This window comes from Chelonia mydas, chromosome 1, assembly GCF_015237465.2.
Source record: "Chelonia mydas isolate rCheMyd1 chromosome 1, rCheMyd1.pri.v2, whole genome shotgun sequence".
NCBI lineage: Eukaryota > Metazoa > Chordata > Testudines > Cheloniidae > Chelonia > Chelonia mydas.
The window spans coordinates 331797126-331812691 of record NC_057849.1 but is presented as its reverse complement, the minus strand read 5'-3'; the positions used below and the strand labels follow the sequence as shown (position 1 = coordinate 331812691).

The following is a 15566-nucleotide window of genomic DNA, read 5'->3' as shown; positions in this document are numbered from 1 at the left end:
ATTTTCTTTCAAGGGTCACCCAACACTCTCCCATACCATTCATGCAAAAGTATCAATGAACCCTACCGTTATCTGTAGCTTTTATTATGCAGTGCTGAAATTTCTAAAAATTATGTTGAAATGGAACTCCCTTTCCATTCATTTTAGTATCTTACTCAAGCAAGCTGTCTGAAAAGACCACTGGAATAAGCCTTTCAACTTCTTCAAAAAAAGAAAAAAACCTAAACCCTATTATAAGACTACAACATTATAGCTAAATTCTTAAGTACCAAAAGCCACAAGACTCATGATTTAATCAAAATTAATACAGAATGGATTGTTACAATCACACCACTTTGGAACTCCAAATTATTTGAATGGAATAGTTGCACTGGTGACTTACTGTGAAATCCAGACCCTATTTAAATCAATGCAAGCAGTTCCCATTGACTTCAAAGGGGCTGGGATTTCACCCTCCTATTTATATTATTTGACATGTAACAAGTAAGTTACACTCTGAAGTTTGTATATTTCTAAGAGCCAGATCTCAACTTGCACTCAGATTTAGAGCAAGAGAAAGTACCCTTCGTTTGTATAAGGCAGTATTTCTCAAACTGGAGTCCATGGACCTCCTCCAGGGGGTCCGTGGGCCCCACTGATCAACTCCTCCCCCTCCCTCGCGCCTCCTGCACACCGGTGAACAGCTGTTCCCTGGCAATCAGGAGGCGAAGCAGGGACGGGGCGTGCTGGAGGGAGGGGGCAGAAAGAGGTGGGGAAGAGGAGGGGCAGGGTGGAGCAGGCGCTGGAAGAGGAGGGACAGGGGTGGGTCCTGGGGCTGAGCAGGGGGTTTGGAGGTCCATGAAAATTTTTAAATCAAAATGTGGGTCCTCAGGGTTGCTGAAGTTTGAGAACTGCTCGTACAAAAGGTTTTGGAGCTCAAGAACAAAGAAGAGTTAAAAATGTAACTAAAACATTCTGTGATTAAAACCACCAATCCTCAATCTTAGTAACATCTCAGGACTGGCCTCTGGTGCTGTGATCACATCTGATCTCTCAAGCTTAAACAAGGTCAAATAAAAAGTGGTGTTGATAATTCTGCAGGTGGCAGACTCCAATTAGAATTTTCTCTGAGCCCCCAGCATAGTGGAGGAACATTATGTGTTACTTATGTGTTAAGTGTGTTACTTATGGGGATGAGTCATACAAACCAACATCCTGAGTACTTGTGTTCTTTACTGACCCCAAGGCACTTTTCACAAGAGTAAGGCATGTTTATCCTCTACACCCAGTCCAAATTCTAATATAGGTAGTTACATTCTGTGTACTTGAATGAACAGGGAAAATTTTAATTTAATGAATTCACTTCACTTTCTGTCCTAAAACTCTTGTGTGACATCTAATGAAAAAATGCCACATCACACCCCTGAGTTGGCTGCATTTCAGTGTTCAGTAAAGCCACCGTGGACAACTTTCGCAAATACTGGATCTGTCTAGGAGAAACTCGGGATGGTTTCCTTTACTTTATTTATGCTGCTGCCACCAGGCAATTGTTACAACTTTTCGAGACAAAGTGGAATTACCCGCAGGTTGCTTTTCTGTGTCTGCATAATCTTGAGATTGGAGCAAATGAGGCAATTTAGGAACGGCACAAACTAACTTCCCCTTCTGGGCACTCAACTCAGCAATAAGCAGTGTAGAGGTGACATGATCTAGAGTAACATGCAGAGAGTTGACAGAGAAATCACAAAATTGTGTCAGACCAGTTATCCATCTAGTCCAGCACCCTGTGGTCGGTATCAGATGTTTCAAAATAAGGTGCAAGATAGATCACTGGTCTGACCCAGTACGGTTATGTTCTACTAACCTGACATTCTGATTTTAAAAATTAGTACTACATAAAATCAAAATAGCATACATTAAATGCAATAAAAACTCACTAACTGATAGATCTCTAAACACATAACTGCCTAAACTACCCATTAGGTAAGTTTCTACCTCACTTTTGCCAGTTAGCAGTTAGTTTATGCCCTGAAACATAAGACTGTATCTTACTTGTATATTATCTCATTCTGTTCCCATATAAATGTCTAATCCTTTTAAAAATCCTACTGAATTCACGAAGTCCAGGGTTCAAATTCTAGCTAGCTCTGCCTCCAATTATATATGGCCTTGGACAAGCTCTCTGCCTTCTTTTCCCCATCTGCAAAATAAAAACAAATACTTCTCTACTTCAGAGGGATGTTGAGAGGATTAATTTGTATTTGTGCAGCTTTCAACATATGGAAAGCTCTATGTAAGTACGAAGTAATGAATACTCTGGTCTACATTCTTTTCTGTTAATTAATTTATTTGGTGTTTGTAAACCTTGAATATCTTTTTGTTTTCTTTCTGTATATGTGGTTTCCAACACTACATTTCTCAGTCTCTCATTTGAACTAACCATGTTGTTCTAAATTGGGTTTGCACATCTTAAAGAGGGTGCATTAGAAAATCTGTGCATTGATTACAGAGAAGTTTAATCTTAAAAATATTCTGAACCACTGTACCTGACAGCATGTAACTTTTGTCCCCCTTTTGTGGCAATAGGAATGGGAATTCTTTATTTCATTCCTCTTATAGTGATGCCTAATTATCCATACATGACAGAATTTGACGAGTATTGGTAGTGTGGTACTTCCCAAGTGCAATCTTTGCCTGATATAACAACATTGTTTTTCGGTGTCTGGGTTTAGAAAGTAAATGTTGCATATTTGTTGTCATTTTGACAGAAAGCTAGCCAGTTTTCTTTAAAAAAGAAAAAATCCTATATCAATGACTGATTCTGTAAATAAAACAAGAAGAACTCTGAAATCTATAGTGTTTTCAAATATGAATAGTACATCTAAAGGGGCACCAGCATACAGATGGACCTGTACTTACATTTCAGTGAGAGTTGGATCATCCCTTTAAAAACTATCATTTCATAAAACATGGTTTGTTACACAGATCACGTGTTCTGTTTGATAGCGCTCTTTTATCAGTTCAATTTCTCTAAGTATTTGGAAAAATAAACTTATTTTTAAGTATATATTTCTTTAAAGGATTTAACAATAATCTGTTTCAATGCACAGAATAGTACTTTAAATCTGCATCTACTTCATTCAAGTGGGTGTTATTCAGTTTTGACACTTAATTTGTTGGAAAGTCATAACAAAGCTTTCCATTACTGGAGGATGAACTGAAAAATGACATTCACACATGATAAGTTAAACTGTTCTTCAGCAGCAAAAGAGTTTTAATTGTAGAGTTTTCCGCACAATAAGAGAAACGGCTTAGAAAACCTCACCCACCACAACTGAATAGTAAAATACGTATCTGATTGGGATTCTCAGATTGCTGACATGAAGCACTTCATTAGCTTGGCATTTTCTTACTTATTTAGCACTTTCCATCCAGAAGCATAATGTCTGAAGTGGTCTTTATGTGTACACCACAGAAAATGAAAGACCTCTGCAGTAGAATGCAGAAGCAATTCCATGCCAGCAACACCCAGGACAGCTTTCAGGAAGGGAATAACAACTTAGCAATAGGAAACCATAAGCAGCAGATTTTGGAGAGGCACAATGTAAATACCTGAGTTACAATTTGGCCAGGATCCCTCTGTCTCTCTCTGTGACATACTTATATGGCCCCTCACCATAGTATCTGGGTGTCTCACCATCCTTTAATGTATGGCCAACGTCTACACTACCCGCCAGATCGGTGGGTAGTGATCTATCTATCGGGGATCGATTTATCACGTCTAGTGTAGACGCGATAAATCGATCCCCAATCACTCTGCTGTCGACTCCAGAACTCCACCATGGCGAGAGGCGGAAGCGGAGTCGACGGGGGAGGGGCCGCTGTCGATCCCGCACCGCGAGGACGTGCAGTAAGTGATTCTAAGTCGATCTAAGATACGTCGACTTCAGCTACGCTATTCTCGTAGCTGAAGTTGCGTACCTTAGATCAATCCGCCCCCTCCCCCCAGTGTAGACCAGGCCTATGTTATCCTCACAACTTCCCTTGGGAGGTAGGGAAATATTGCTATTTCCATTTCACAGATGAAGAACTGTGACACCGAGAGATTAAGTGCCATGTCCCAGGTCATGCAAGGAGTCTGTGGTGAAGCAGTAAAATTGAACCCAGGTCTCCTGAGTCCCAGGACAATGCCCTAACCACTGAACATAACCCTTCTTCTATCACAGGATATGGATTCCAATACCTGTAGTATTGCATACAGTGCAATTGTCTCTTTAAAGGCAACCAGTGAATGGCACCTTCATTATACTTCATCTAGAAGACCCAGCATCTCTGAACTACTCTCAAAGTTCTGATGAGGACTGTACAGCGTTACTCATTAAGCTTTGGCACAAGTGGATAGAATCCACAACAGGGGCTAGATTTTCAAAGAAGTTCAGCTCCCAGAAGTGCCCAAAGAAAGGAACAGCAGTTGCTGGGTGCTGAGCTCTATTAAAAATCTCTTACCAGATTTTCAAAGTTGATAACGAGACTGTTGCATGTGAGGGGGAGGAGGTGATAAGCATGGTTCAGAGGAGCGGGTGCTAGAATATGGGCTTGTCTGCACACAAAAAATGGTACCAGCATAGTTCAAGCAATGCAACTCCCTAGCGTGAACATAGTAACACTGGTATAAAGGTGCTTTACTATAAGTATAGCTTATTCCTTACAGGAATAGTGAATGAGCTAAACCGATACCAGGCACCTTTATTCCAATGTAACTACATCCCCACTAGAGGCTGCACTACTTTAACTATTTTGGTGGGGGGGGGAGGGAGGGGGGAGATCACAACCCTTGCCAAAACAGTTAAATCAGTACAAAGACTGTATAGACCTGGCCTAGGATACAAGAGACATGGGTTCAATGTCTGACTCTGCCACTTATCTGCTTTTTTACCATGGGCATGTCACTTCACCTCTCAGGGCCTCTGATTCCCCTCCACACGTTGTCCCTCTGTGTAGTTACACTGTAAAGTCTTTGGGACAGGGACTGTCTCTTATCTGTGTTTGAACAGCGTCTAACACAATGGGGCCCTGATGGCTGGTAAAGTCCCTAGGCGCTACTGTAAGGCAAATAATTATTAACAGTTAGCGTGTAAATTTTTTAGTCAAAGGCATTGGTTGATTTTACCTTCCTCAAAGCAAGAGAGATCTGTTTTATTACGTATTCTGACATACTGACAATTCTAGTATGTAAGCACAGTCTAGTGAATGCTCAGTAAATTCCTGGATTTATGGAGGTATGAATCTTTGGATTATGCAGCCACAGTGAAAAAGGTATCACAGAAAGTATAAAACACATCCACCCTGAACTTACAGGCTGCCTTTTCTTTCAGCAAAAGTCTCTTTTGTTGATAAACCACAATTCCACACATGTAGTAAGATAGTAGAAATGCACTCAAGCTGAAGAGTGCAGACTTGGGTCTAACTTTCCCAAAATTGAAGGGGGGTTTGGATCAGGCTCATCTCAAATGTGTGATTTGTTGCATAATAGCCCTTTCACAAAACCTTCCACACAAAATGATTTACATGGACATTTACCAAAGTTTTTCAAAATAGACTTCAAGATTTAAGATAGACGAGACAATATATTAGAATAGCTTACCAAAGTATTATGTGTAATACAAGTGTACTCCATACTTGGCATGTTACTAAGCTACAACATTACATTTTCAGAATCATTACAGGGTTCCAGCAGCTCACCAATCCCCCCATTTAATTGGGGGATTACTGGCATTCTGTACATGCATTCATTCATTCATTCATTCAACCACTCACAAGGAGGGACTGATCACACACACCAAGTGCATTGCAGAGAGAGGAAACACACACCTTACCAGAACACTTCTCAGCTGGATGTTCCTCATGACACAATGCAGCTAGTGGCATCCCTAAAACCTTGTTATGAAGATCTGCAGGAGTATTATGAATGATAGGAAACTATGCTGTTTTTCAAAAAACCTCACACACACAAAGTTGGTATGAAATCTTAAGTGACATTCCCTCCAGAATCTAAGCTTAGTGGTATCTAGCTAGTTCTTTCATTTTACAAGCAATGACAGTGTTGCTTTTAGTTGCTGGGAATTTACAGAAGTATCTTTGCACATCCTTCCAATTCAACTATGCGTAAGGAAACATTCCCCTATCTATAGGGCACCAAGTTGCTGTTTTTCAGAGAGTGGGGATTCTTTAGTTCCAGCAATCACTTATTTTAAAAAAAGGTATTTGCTGAAAAATATAATTACAATGAAAGAAAGGGTGCACCGGCAATGATCCCCACAAGGAAATGAGAGGAAAGCATGTATGGAATGGGTGAACCAAAATAAATGTATGCTAGGCTTCTTCATTTTCATCTCTATAACAATAGTGGGAAGCTAACTGTATGTCCCACCGTATAGTTTCAACTTGTATAATTGCTCAAGAACAGACTGGAAAAAAATACTGAGAATTAAAATTATTCTGTCAGTTAAATAGGAATTAGGGAATTCTATGCAGCCAGCACACATTTTATGACACTGTACTGCACCAACATTATACAGGATACTGAACTACATAGTCGGATCTGTTATGGTAGTTCGTATGTTCCTATTCTTGTTATCCTTGGACACCATTCATTCAGAGCTACAAATGAGCAAATATCAATCTGAGATTATCTGACCCCTGAGCTCTACATATATCAAGGAATTCAAAGCTACTAGAGATGAGTTAACTGTATTTTCAACTGAAGAAAACAAAGGCAAATTATACATGAATAACACACAACTAAACTGTAAGAAAATAAGTGCTTTTGTAGGGCCACAATCATCTTATTATTACTAGTCTTCTCTAACAGTAGATTGCAGGCTCCTTGGTAGATCAGGCACGATGTCTTGCTTTGTGTTTGTAAAGCACCATATACGTTTACAGCCATAAATAAGTGAATAATAAGTAACATGCAACAGAGAAATGATTAAATGACTATAATTTACTGCACAAAACCTGGTGCTACAGCTCCAGGCACCTCCCTTTTTGGGGTGTATGTTACTTTTTAAAGGATATTAGTTTCAGAAAAACAGAATCCTAGGAAATTCAGAGTTAAGCTTGCACTTCCACAAAAAGCCAGTCACACCCAAGTAAACCACAACCCCAACTCAGTTGCAACAGAGTAGTATTCTCTGAACGGTCTTAAAGAAGTATGTGTGTTCAGCTGGACAACTTCACTTGCAGCTTTATCTGTGAAGTGACTACTACCACTTTACAATTTTAGGTAAGCTATTGGTTTGTTTTTTGTTTTTTTTTAAAACAATCAACCTTTACAAAAGTGACATACAAATGGGAACAATGGATTTGTAGTTTTTTTGCTGCTATTAAGGCAGCCTGAAATTTTGGGGGTTGGGTGGGGGGCAAGGGGAGAGAATTGGTCATCTTTTACACTAGGCTAGACAAGAGCTAGATTTCTGTTTTTCTTGAAAGAATATAGGGACAACTGGAGAACTAGTAAGGCTATGACATCACAGGCACCAAAGGAAGCTGAAACCTGGTTAACTGCGAAGGGAAGTAATTTTTATTGTGATTTTGCATTCCTGTTAACGTCCATTTGACTCAACAGCCCGAGAAACCGTTAGAAGAAAAGCACTTTTGTTAAAGGACAGTCACTCTCACCTCTTCACTTAAGGCCATAGGGCCCAATCTTGTAAACACAAAAACAAGTAACTTTTCATATGCATGTAGTCCCACTGGATTTAGTACTCATCTTAGTAAAGATCCTCATGCACGACCATGCAGGATCGGACCCTAAGAATTGCTTGCAAGGGGTATCTCTGGATTCTCCAGACACTTCCAGCATGATGGGAGATGACCAGATTTGATGTTACTGATATTTCTAAAAGTGAACATTTTTAAAACACCCTTGAAAATACCTTTCAGGCCTTCTTATATATCAGGGATCAGCAAGCTTTGGCACACAGCCCGCCAGTTAAGCCCCCTGGCAGGCCGGGCCGGTTTGTTTACCTGCCGCGTCCACCGGTTCGGCTGATCGAGGCTCCCACTGGCCACGGTTCGCTGTCCCAGGCCAATGGGGGCTGCGGGAAGTGGCGCGAGCCAAGGGATGTGCTGGCCCCAGCTTCCCACAGCCCCCATTGGCCTGGAGCGGCAAACCGTGGCCAGTGGGAGCCGCGATTGGCTGAACCTGCGGACGCGGCAGGTAAACAAGTTACCCTGGCGGGCTGTGTGCCAATGGTTGCCAATCCCTGTTATACATTATAAAGAAGCAAATCAAAAGGTGCAAACAAAACCAATTTTCTCCATCTTCTGTATTCCTGTATTTGGAACTGTCAGAAGAAAACCTGAATTCCAAATTTCTAGCCGTTCTTTCTGGGCAATTGTGTGTGTTGGGGTGGGAGGGTAGCAAGCAGGGTTTTTTTAAAATATAAGTTGTTTTCAGTACTTTATTCAGTACAGCTCTCCTTCAAGGACAAGTTGCCTTGGAAACCTTCTGAATGAAAGGCAACATATTGCAAAATTTATATTGCAAAATATAATGCAAAATTATCATAATCCAAACTGACCCAAAATAAAAAAATCCTGATGCTGCAAGTGAAGATTGGCTGCAAGTGAACATTGGCCTCCTGCCTCAGTTACCTCATGAACTGACCTCCAAGAGACAACTGTATCCCATCCTGCATCTCAGGAAAAGCACAGACATGATTAACCACATACACTCTTTCTTGAAGTACCTTATGGGGCACAACTAAGGGAGAAAACCTAGAAGAGGACTTTAGCAAGTTAACAGGACTGTTCAGTAAACCGTCCATTTCCCTGGCGCTTACACTAACAAGGAAACTGAGATAGCAAAGACATTTTTATATAAGAACGGCCATACTGGGTCAGACCACAGGTCCATGTAGCCCAGTATCCTGTCTTCCGACAGTGGCCAATGCCAGGTGCCCCAGAGGGAATGAACAGAACAGATCATCATCAAGTCATCCATCCCCTGTCGCCCATTTTCAAATTAAATAGCAAGTCAACATATACAGGATTTATTTTTAAGTGCTGCTCATAACCTAACCTACCAGTCATCTTCTTAGCATATGCGCAACGTGCCTAAGGTGGCACGTGACCAGGATTCATCACCGAATTTGGTCTGCTGGTTGGATCATTAACTTTCCCAACCCGGGCCGGGTACTGATGGGGAGAGCGACATGAACGCTGATCCATGCCCCTTGACCTGCCAGTAAGTAATAAAATTTCACTTGGTCCAAAACAGGTTCCTTGCCTTCCTGAGCTACCTGACAATAAGATTTCCACTTTAATTTGAATCTGAATTCAAAAGGTAACTAAACAATTTTGATCCCCATACGTAAGTGCTTTGCTCAGCAGGGGTCCAACAGCACATCAAAAAGTGTAAATTAATGCCTTAGAAATCATTTAAGTTTGTATAGAAATATCATACATTCATGCCAGCCTAGATCTAGGTTGTATTTATGTACAGCAGAACATTCTTGACCCACTTCTTTTCACGTCCTCTTAAATACCCAGGGATGTTAATTCTATTTTATTATTTTCAGTAGAACAAAGGATAGTGTATAAACATGAGGTCACATGAATGCCTATTCACTGTACACACAAGGCACTGAAAGAATCATTCCATTATCTCCCCCTCAGAAGCACACTCTCCCCAGAACCCTCCCTCTGATCAAAAAAGAATTTGGTGGATGTTATCACTATAAGCTACCTCTGACTGGCACAGCCTCCTTCTGGAGCAGATGAAACTGGACTCCATGTATTAGCTAGCCCCAGCTGGCACAGGGGTGGTGAAGTCAGTGTCCTTCACCAGAGGGCGAAACCCCTTAATATTCAAACAAACAAAGTTATGGGCACAAAGGGAAACCCACGATTATATTAAGCTGTTTCAAGGATCAAATATATATCACTGAAACAAATATACTTTGACAGTGAAGCTGAGGGACCAATCACTTCACACTCACCCATTGAGGATACTCCCGCAGAGTTGTCCTGTAGATTTCAGATTCTTAACTTGTTGTATTGTCTGCAGGTGAAATTCACTCAGGCACAGAGGACAAAAACAATTCCCATCTCCCCACTTTGAGGCTGAGTGTGGAATAGGGGAGAAGTCACTGGTGAAACCATTGAACCCTCCCAACAGTTAGCACCTCTTCCACACCCTTTCATGCCACAGAGAGGTTTCCCACGTGGATTGTACCAAAGGCCAACAATGGTAGCTAGCTAGGATATCCCAGCGAAGGGAAATACAGAATCTGCAATACATCATGGAAGCAAAGGTGCTTCCTATAGGTTGGAATAAAGACATTGGGGGGGGGAGGGGGGATTTCTCTTCCTCGACGGCACGAATCCTGGTTTCTTGGACTATGTGGGTAAAATGAATTTCACCCTCAATTACTGACTGCCTTGTTTCTCCCTTTCATTGAGAGCATACACCTATGCATTCTCTAGCAACATGAAACCAGAAATGTTAGAAAATAATATATGAAAAACCAAGAAACGAGACATACAGGAAACTGTTTATAGTCCTTGCTCTGGTCGTGAAACTACAATTCTGGACACATCTGCCTAGGCTTATGATGGACTACAGGCCTCATTCTGAATGTAAAGCAAGCCAGATTCGGCTCTGTATTAGAATGTAAACTCCACTAGGCCATTAGAAACACTGGCATGCTTACTACTTTCTTTACCCTACTCTGGATTTTTGATAGCCTATTTGAGATGTTCATATATATATATATGGCTCAATGGGGGTTCTACACACACAGCAGCCCACACCCTTTTGGATTATTCATTTATAATCACCAGCTGGAAGCCTGAAACTAAAAATCTGTTCCCTCATCAAAAAGTCTTTTCTGCGTTGCATTTACACAGATTTGTTATTGTAGGGTTGTGCAAAACAATACATCCAGGATTACATGAATTTTGCCCACAGAACTGCCAACTACCAATCTCGATGTCGTAAGAAAATGTTGTTTTGGACGTTAGTGATTTGTGGATAATCTAAGCACTATACCCAGATGTACAGATACTCTTTTCTTAACCTGTGTATTATATAATTTTTTAACATTAGTTTTAATAAAATTTCTAGTCATTAAGCAAGCAAAGAGCCCACATGGGAGATTCTGAGGGGTTTTAAGATTACAGTTAGAGAGGAAGTTTTGGTTTGGTTAACCCACGTCCTTCCCCTCTCACAGATGTCAGGACTTTCTGCTGTCAAGCTGAGTTAATCTTCATGGTATTTCCCTCATGTAGGAAGTCACTGACTCAGTTCTCCACTACCACGCACTATGCGTGCTCGTTAACACTGACGCAAAGCAGGTGCAAAACCCAATGAGAATGGTCATGTTTTATACCCATGTAGTGACTACACACAGTGCCAGACAGTGGAGCGGCTCTTTTCCTAAGATTTTGAACAGAATTGGGTTTCTGTGTTGAGATTAGGGTAAGAGTCCCATCTATACACCCATTTCATACTCTACAGGTCTCTCCTGGTTTTATGGCCTCTCTACCAAAGGCCCACATAAATTTGTACCTTAGATAACAACTACATACACCACAATTAACTGGCACCAAATCCCAATGAAAAAGTGGTTTTCATGCCCCTCTGCTCAGTCAGTCTTGTCCATGTCTCTTTGCTTCACTCCTCATGGTTTGCAGAGAGAGAAAAGGATGGCCCAGTGGTTAGGACATCAGCCTAAGAATTGGGAGACATGCTCCGCCACCAATTTCCTCTGTGACATTGGGTAAGTCATTTAGTTTCTTTGCCTTTCAGTTCCCCATGGGAAAAAATAGCACTTTCCTATTCCACAGGGATGTTGTGAGGATCAATAAATTAAAAGATTGTGAGCTGCTCACATACTTCACTAAGGGGAGGCCAAAAAAGTACCTAAGATAGAGTCCCCCTTTCCCTTAAATCGTCCCATCTATCTAGAATGGCCTTCCTTAAAGAAGAGACGCTTGCTTGAACTCAGTTTTAAACCGCCCTTTTTCATTTAGCTTAGGACTGATTCTCAGCCACACTGTTACATCCTTCCATCTTCCCCTTCTTGTAGCTACATACAAAAATATCTGTTGACTGTTTCTTCCTCTGCTCCATCTTTGTATATCGCTTTTCTGCCTCTGTTCTTCTGAAGAACACTGTACCCAACTCTGTAAACCAATACTGCTCCTTGACCTCGCTGAGAAGCATCGATACCTTATAGCATCATGCTATACAAAAATACATTGAATTGCACCTTTGACTTACTCACCCAAACTGTTCTAAGCCTGGCTGTTACATTAGGCAATTTTATTTTAAAAATCTGCCACCTTAGCAAATGTACACAGACTTTGCTATCACACGTATCAGCTTGTAAAAATACCCGCCCCCCCAAAAGTATAATAGCACTACTGCCAAAAGTGACTCAAAGAACAATCCTTGACTATATACAGCAGCTATATCTAGTGCCCTACCAAAATCACAGTCCATTTTGTTCAATTTCACAGTCACAGGGTTTTTAAAATAGCAAATTTTGTGATTTCAGCTATTTAAATCTGAAATTTCATGGTGTTGTAATTGTAGGAGTCATGACCCAAAAATGACCCCCCCCCCCAAATGACCTGAGGTGGGGGGGGGCAGAACACAAGGTTATTGTGGGGGGGTTGCGGTACTGGTACCCTTACTCCTGCACTGCTGATGGCGGCAGTGCTGCCTTTAGAGCCGGGCAGCTGGAGAGCGGCGGCTGCTGGCCAGGAGCCCAGATCTGAAGGCAGAGCCACTGCCAGCAGCAGCACAGAAGTAAGGATAATATGGTATTCTCATCCTTACTTCTGCACTGCTGCCTGCAGAGCTGGGCCTTCAGTCAGCAGCCGCCACTCTCCGGCCGCCCAGTTCTGAAGGCAGCAGTAAGGGTGGCATGGTATGGTATTGCCACCCTTACTTCTGCACTGCTGCTGGCAGGACACTGCCTTCAGAGCTGGGTGCCCACCCAGTATCTGCCACTCTCCGACCGCTCAGCTCTGAAGGCAGTGCAGAAGTAAGGGTGGCAATACCATGAAACACCCATCCCCCCCCTTCCCCAAAATAACCTTGCAACCCTCCTGCAACTCCCTTTTGGTCAGGACTCCCAATTTGAGAAACGCTGGTCTCCCCCGTGAAATCTGTATAGTATAGGGTAAAAGCACACAAAAGACTAGGTTTCATGGTCCGTGACGTGTTTTTCATGGCCACAAATTTGGTAGGGCCCTAGCTATGTCATTCAGAAATACCTCTCTCTTTACTGTGTTTTAATTTTACTATACAAAGTCTCAGTGAAACCAAATGTTCATGTGTTCCTGTCCCATTCCTGAGAGTTTGCTACAAACATACATGCACGTATACTAAACTTCAGGCATGAGATTCATTACACAGAACTGAGATCCTGTGCCTTGTCCCACAAACCCTAACAATCCAGTCAAGCTCACACGTACTGTATACTAGTCAGACTACATATATCTGATGACCCAATATCAAATGATGTAACAGAAGTAAAAACTTTATATGTAAAGTTATATATATATATATATATATATATCCTTCCCCCTACCATCTCAATCAAATGAACACACAGATTTTATTAGCAAAAATATATCTGGGCTGTTAACTTTTTGTACAGGGTTTTAACCCAAAGCACTATGAAAATCTAGTAAATTACAGCCTCAAGGCAACTAGGGGAAATTTTGACAAAATCATAAACTGTAAGAGTTGGAACCAAGGAGAGAGAAAAAGAAAGCAAACCACAGAGATTTGTTCTACACATTTTTTTACCATAGGTTTGGTATGACTGGCCCAGGACATTTGCAGCCCATCCTCCTACCCATCAGAATTTCAAGCCTGAACACTATTTTCACATTTTAAAAGGTAGACAATATAGGGAATAATTCTGCAATGCTTGGATGATCTAATAGGTCTTGCCACCCTACAGTATCTCCGATTGTCTATCCAAGGACACATACATACATTCCTAGACATGTTAGACGTCTGTGAATAATGGAAAGAGGATGCAAGCAGCACACACCTTCCTTTAGCAGGCAGAAGCTGCATGGCACAGCAATGAACTGTTAACAGAGAAAAGAAACGCTGGAAAGAGACTCAGGAAATAGTCACGAGAAGAAGTTACTTCGGAGACACATGCTGGCGAACAAAGATACCCCACAAGCTCAAAAAAAGCGTGGTAGCCAAATGCAGGGGAAACCTACCATTATCTGGAAACACACATAACTGTTCTGCTCCAGATTAAAAATGCCTCATGGCCAAGAACCCTGATTTCAGACCCAGACTTAGCTCAGTATCTGTCCAGGCAACCACATGATTCACTGAGCACGATGCATCCTTCCTTTTAAAGGAACAATTAACTCTCCGTGAGGTTTTTGTTTTTTAATTCCCTTTTTATCGCCCTTAAGAAAAAACCCTACAACCGAGGCACAGAGACCCCCTTCGTTTTCTCTATGGGAGCAGAGAAGGGGCACTCTCTCTGCCCCCCCAACCCCCAGCTCAGCTCCCTTGATCGCACCCTACGGCATTTGCACCCCACATGGGGCTGCCAGAGGGAACTTTTCCTCAATGAAAGCCCTGGAGCTGCCGCTTCCCTGACTCACGCGAGCAGATTTCCAGCACAAGGCGGCGGTGGGGGGTGGGCGGTTTAAATATCTGTCTTTGCTATTCATTAAGTTAGAACAATTTGGGAGAAGGGAGGGTGCTTCCCTCCCCCTCGGCCCTGAGCCTCCCTTTAGAAAACAAAAACCCTGGGTTTTATTTCCCCCCAATCCCCCCCAGCCAATGCACACACACACACACCCCCAACCAGCCCCCAGCAGCGCGTCTTTGTGTGCAATGCAAAGGAGAGCGCGAGCCCCAGACCCAGACACCCACCTCGCCCCTCTGGGCGGCTCTGCCCCTGAGCTGCCACAAAAGGCACCTTCCTCCCGCGCCGCTGCCGCGCTGCGCCCTGCCGCTCCGGGGAGAGGGGCTTCCACGCGCGGCGCCGGCCGCGGCTCCTGCCCCACGCGCTCGCGCAGCCCCTCCGGCTCGCGCCGCCGCCGCTGCTGCGCTGCCCGCACACACAGGCAAGCCCTGGCTGCTGCCTGCACGGGGGCGGAGGGAGCTGCACGGGGCTGGCTGCTGAGTCACAGCTCCTCCTCCTCCTCCTCCTCGGCTCCCCGCCCCGCTGGCTGTGCCGTGGCTCCGCACCTAGCCAGCCAGCGCCTCCTTTGTTGTCGCGGTCCCCGGGAGGAGGGGGGAAGGGGTCTGCAGAGAGGGGTGGGTTGGGGGGCGGCTCACTCGCTGCTGTGAGTTTCCAAAGAAGGGGGCTAGTGAGAGAGGGTTGTGTCTGGGAGGAAGGGCGAATGAGAGGGAGTTGTGACTAGGAGCCCGAGCCCCACACACAACGCCCCCTAAGAGAGAAAAACCCTATGTGCCCCTCTGTCCCACACCACAGTGCCCCTCTGGCTCAGAGAGGAGGAGAGGTGTTGTGTTGGTGATAGGCCAGGAGAGGGCTTGTTGTGCATGGTTAAAGTTTTGGACTGGG

General features: G+C 43.1%; 1 protein-coding gene across 1 annotated transcript in view; it reads right to left on the bottom strand.

Moving 5' to 3' along the window:
• The window catches only part of FAM107B (family with sequence similarity 107 member B), an 81848-nt gene extending 66632 nt beyond the window's left edge, over nucleotides 1-15216 (bottom strand). Inside the window, exon 1 of the mRNA XM_037889287.2 lies at nucleotides 14912-15216. The gene's annotated coding sequence lies outside the window, so the exon portion shown is untranslated. The remainder of the gene's footprint in view (nucleotides 1-14911) is intronic.
• Between the last annotated feature and the right edge of the window lie 350 nt (nucleotides 15217-15566).